The following is a 6000-nucleotide window of genomic DNA, read 5'->3' on the forward strand; positions in this document are numbered from 1 at the left end:
TTCTCCTGTCAGTCTTGACCTTCAGGCTCAGCGTGAAGCGTCAGGCTCCATGGTGTTTGTGATGTTTGTTCCCTTGCATAGAGCACAGTGTGTCTAATGAATGTTCAAAGAGCTCCAGCTTTGTTTCACAGTCCCCAAATGTGTCCCTCACATTCCTCTGTGGTGTGTATGAATGTTGAGCTGGTTAAAAGACATCTGCCAGATGGAGGGAGTTATGAGGAAACCTTTTATTTCAGAATCACAGATATTTTTTTCCCAGGGGTAATTGGATTTTTTAACAGTTATTCCATTTAAGAAAAATATAATGAAATGAAATACAAATATTTAAAGTTCAAATGTGCACTTGTACAATACGTAACTACAATAAATAAGTAAAACATTTAGTAATGTAATTAGTACAATATTCAAATTGAATATTCTCCAAATGTCTAAGTCCTACATTTGAAAGAAGAAACTCTAAGAGATTTAAATCACACATTTACAAGAAAAAAAAAATTCTTAATTACATTTCTGTCCATAGACAACAATAATTAATCTCATAAGGCACCTAGCCAAACAAAAATGTTTTTTGTTAATTTGAAAACAAAGATATCCAGCAAATAATTCCAAACTGCAAGCTGATAATTGTCTAATGTTTGTTGACTTTTTTGAAGAAGACAAAAAACTTTTTGATCTAGATAATATTTTCAATAAAAAACAAACAAATCAAGCAAATATTTGTGTCTGAAAGAAACCAAATAATCGAAATAGTCAAACATCTGTCTGTTGATAATGGCTTTAGATTACATTTGTATTTATTAAATGAATTGTGCCAAATCTAATAACATTTATCCAGTTTTTTTTTTTGCTTTGAAATATTACTTATTATTTTAAATTCTATCTTCAACTATTCATGTCATAAACTAAAATACATCCAGTTTATTATTAATACATAAATAAATTGCATACTATTATCATAGAATCACAACTTCAGAAAAAAATCCCCTTTGGGAGCTGCAGCTAAAAAAGTATTGTTTATGAATCGGTTCCCTTTTTAAATTGATCTTTAATTCACAGTTAGTGCTCCATTAATTAGTCAATAATTGTTATTATATTACATTAAAAATAAAAGTATTAAATTGGCATAAAACCATCTGCCGGTTCAATATGAAACCTGTAGAACGAACAGAAATCCTCGTTTTTAGATCACTATCGTGCACCTGAGTAACTGCAGTTTTCTATAATCTGGTTTACTGGCACCAGGTCGGGAGGGGGGGATGGGAGGAACGATGCACAGATAAAGTGAGAAACATATGAAAGGAGACAGCTGGAGAGAATTACAGTCAACCTTGAGGGATTTAATTATCCCGCTCTGACTCAATTATCCAATCGATGGATTGAATTAAGGCGATGCCGCGTTTTCTGTCTTCTGTCTGCCTGATGTCCTCTGTGATGGCTGTCATGGAACCTCGCTGATAACATTCATTTTTAGAGGCTACTTGTATTTATTCTTTGTGGTTTTTAAATGTATTTAAGTTTATTTGTTAGGCACAGTGCACATACAAACATTGGTCTGTGCCAGAGTTAGCTACTGTATAACCTCCTGGGAACCGAGGAAAAAAAAAGTTTTCCAATCTTCTTTATTTCCTACCTATTTATGGTTAAAAAAACAATTTAGACTTTTTTAATATAATTAGATTTTTAAATGTTACATTATGTCCACTGTAGAGGACGTCAGGACCATTTTAGTTTGAAAAGAAAGCTAAAATTAACAGATAGACTTAACGTAATATGCTTATAGAGTGATATTAATACAAGAATACATTCAACTTTATTTAAAACATAAGTAAGTAATTGATCTGAACATTGCTGTTTATTTGGTCTCTAAAAAACTAGTTTTTTTGGTGAATCTTTCCAGATCTTCAAAGACTTTGTAGTCAATAGGCGCTTTCACACCAAGTACTTTGCCGTACTTAGTTCCCAGAACTAAAGAGCAGATCGCGTTCACACCAGAATAAGTCCCTGGGGAAGGATTAGGCAAATGAAACTGCTGACGTCACTTCTTCTTTTGCTTTGGGTTTACTGGCAGGCCGCAAGCCTTCCCAGTAAATCGCCAGAACGCCGACACCTCCTCATCAAACCACCGCTCCCATGTTTTTTTTTGTGTTGCAATAACTTTGATTGGTTTGCAATTCGCCCAGCCAATCAGGAATGGGAACCTTTTTCTCCCAGGAAAGTGCTCTCTAGTGGCGCATTTCCACTGCTGGGCCTCGCACGGCTATAGTTAGGCCTTGGTAGGCCATGCTCACTTTATGCTGCGTTTCCATTACAGTTTAGGAACTGGGGTAGTAACTATAGTAACGCAGTGTAGGCGGAGCCGTGACGTCATCTTCAATGCGAAACACAAAACCAACATCAGCCGTTAGCTCTTAGCCCTCAGAGCTCACAGCTCCTCATATCTGTTCAGAAACTAGACAAAAGTTAAACAAGTACAAAACATAGACTGTCTGTGTCATGGTGAATACTGTCGCTGGTTTATTTATGTGTGTAGGCCGTTGTTGTGAGTGTGGACGGTCGGATACTGCGTTAGCTTAGCCGATCTCCATTCAGAAAACACACATTTTAAAAGGTTTTTCTGCAGACTCGTCAAAGCATTAACTGGTTTTTAGTAACCGGTATCGGTATGTTGTTACTTCGGTATCATTTTGAAACGTGTATTATAATTAAATCACGGTAAAATATGTTCATTTTTTTGTAGTTGCCAACGATTCTCTCACTAGTTTAGCATACTCAGCCCGGTTGTCGGCCCGGAAAGAACCTCGATTTTGGAGAGCCAGAAAACTGTGAAAAAGTACCCGATAGCTGGAACTACACCTAGTGGAAACGCAACCAAAAACGGGCTGGGCACGGCACTTAAACCGCGCTGTAGTGGAAATGCGCCATAGCAGGGACTAAAAAGGGGTGAAAAAGTTCTCATGAACTAAGTTCTAGTTCCAGATCTTTTTGGTGTGAACGCAAAATCCTAGGAACTATCGGAACTAAAAGGGAAAAGTACGGGGAAAAGTACTCAGGTGTGAAAGCGCCTAATGTACTGGGAAAAGTACCTAATTGACTCCAGTCGGCACGGGCTGTAGGGTCATCTAGACTCGTTTTATTGATGTGGTCTCCACTTGACCATACTCGAAACACACTTGGCCTTCCTGAGGCAATTCTCATATTTCATGGCTCCACTTAAAATAAAAACAACAATAAGACATACGTGCTACTCTTGGCCCACAGAGGGCCATGTCTTTCCAGCTCGTCCCTATCTGTCTCTCTGTCTGTATTTTTAAACAGATGTGCCAGTCTCTGATAGTGTTACGTCATTATGAGAGTGCTCTCATACTTCTTTGATTCTGAAATGGTATATATTTATATAAATATATAGTGTGTGTGTGTGTGTGTGTGTGTGTATATATGTCCACATCTCATCTGTAGCCTGTTATTCTCTCATTATACCGCACTGTCAATGAATTAAAAGTACATACAGTATATAAGTCGTCATGAACACATCTGTCCATCAGACAGAGTGCTGCTGTGCCTCCTGTCATCATTAATGGACGTCTCTTTAAAATTACCGCTCAGAGGAGAGGAGTTCTCATTTCTCTAACCGCCTGCTGCTTCCCCTCCTCTCTCCTTGGTTCCTCTCCTCGATTCCTCCGCTCGCATCTCCTGTGGGCGGGACTAAGACACAAGGATAGGAGTCGAGGAGGGGAATTAGAGAAATGAGAAACCTTACCGGTGCTTTGCTTTTTAAATCTGTGAGCTCCCCCTAGTGGACTGCTGCATAGCTGAAGTCTTCCGGTTCAATAATTAATTCGAATAATTTGTCCTAGGTCAAATGGGTTTTTGAGTGAAATAAAAAAAAAAAAATAATAATAAAAAAACATATACAGTTGCAAGAAAAAGTACGTGAACCCTTTGGAACTACCTGGATTTCTGCATAAATTGGTCATAAAATGTGTTCTGATCTTCATCGAAGTCACAACAATAGACAAACACAGTCTGCTCAAGCTAAAACCACACAAACAATATGTTTTTATGTTTTTATTGAACACACCATGTAAACATTCACAGTGCAGGGTGGAAAAAGTATGTGAACCCTTGGATTTAATAACTGTTTGACCTTCCTTTGGCAGCAATAACCTCAACCAAACGTTTCCTATAGTTGCATATCAGACCTGCAAAACGGTCAGGAGGAATTTTGGACCATTCCTCTTTACAAAACTGTTTCAGTTCAGCAATATTCTTGGGATGTCTGGTGTGAATCGCTCTCTTGAGGTCATGCCACAGCATCTCAATTGGGTTGAGGTCAGGACTCTGACTGGGCCACTCCAGAAGGCGTATTTTCTTCTGTTGAAGCCATTCTGTTGTTGATTTACTTCTGTGCTTTGGGTCGTTGTCCTGTTGCATCACCCATCCTCTGTTGAGCTTCAATTGGTGGACAGAGGGCCTTAAGTTCTCCAGCAAAATGTCTTGACAAACTTGAGAATTCATTTTTACGTCGATGATGGCAATCTGTCCAGGCCCTGAGGGCAGCAAAGCAGCCCCAAAACATGATGCTCCCTCCACCATACTTCACAGTTGGGATGAGGTTTTGATGTTGGTGTGCTGTGCCTTTTTTTCTCCACACATAGCGTTGTGTGTTCCTTCCAAACAACTCAACTTTGGTTTCATCTGTCCACAGAATATTTTGCCAGTAGTGCTGAGGAACATCCAGGTGCTCTTTTGCAAACTTCAAACGTGCAGCAATGTTTTTTCTGGACAGCAGTGGCTTCCTCCATTTTATGACCAACTTATGCAGAAATCCAGGTAATTCCATAGGGTTCACATACTTTTTCTTGCAACTGTGTATATATATATATATATATATATATATATGTACATAAGAACTTAAAGTAAGAAAATGCAATTAACAGGATTAAAAAAATTAAATAAACAAAATAAGTTGAATGTCAAATAAAAGATAAATAGAAAGTGTTTATATTAACATAATAATAATAATATACCAAAATATAAAACATGCATATTACAATATATACAGTGATGTATTAGTATACGAAAAACTAATACAAAATATAAATATATCATTATGTGAGTACTGCACAAGAAGGTGTTTTTCAGACTGTATGTCAGCTTTCTTTAATACGCTTGCATTTATTGGTGTTTATTCCCAAAAAAAATCATAATTACACTGTGTCTTAATAGAGACCAAAGACCATTTCATGCCTGTTATAACTGAAGAGGTTTTTTTTCTGCCATTAAAGCTCACCTATTATGCTATATTTGAACAACATATTATAGGGCCGTATCGATACAAAAAATTTCTCTGAAGTGTTTAGCTCAAAATACCTTTCATATTTCAGCCCTGTTCCTAAAGTGCTGATTCTGGGTCCGTAGCTTCAAATCTAACCGAGCTGCCGCTGGCCACGCCCCTTTCCGCATTCAAGCAGTGAGATATGTGAAGAGATGAGTGTCTACTCTACCAGCAGAAACTCAGCTAAACACTGCCATGATTAAACGCCATATTATGTTCCAAACCACATCAAGCATTATTTCTGAAACAGCATGGAGCTCAAACGCTTTCTCTCTCCGCTTGCTTTTACCACAAGGACAGTACCTTTTTATATCCGGCTTCTTTACACATATTCTCTCCAGTACAGCGTTAGCTCTGAGTGTTAGCGATGCTTGCTAATGTAAACACAGACCATATAACCAGGGTTGCACATAACTGGTGCAGCCCTGGTATTTGCGAGTTGCATAAGAACTGGTAAGACGCGTGACTAAGCTGCACGACTGCTTCATGCGCACCCTCCATTGACATTTCGCGATGCAGAGGATGCGCACCAAGCAACATCTCCAGGTGCTCTTTTGAGAACCAGGGCAAAAAAGTTATGTGCAGGGCTGCATATAACTTCCAAAACACGTTGTAGATTGTTTCTGATACATCAGCGTTTCTGATACGGGACCAGTGGCAGCTGG

The sequence above is a fragment of the Notothenia rossii genome (genome assembly GCF_949606895.1).
Source record: "Notothenia rossii genome assembly, chromosome: 8".
Classification (NCBI taxonomy): Eukaryota; Metazoa; Chordata; class Actinopteri; order Perciformes; family Nototheniidae; genus Notothenia; species Notothenia rossii.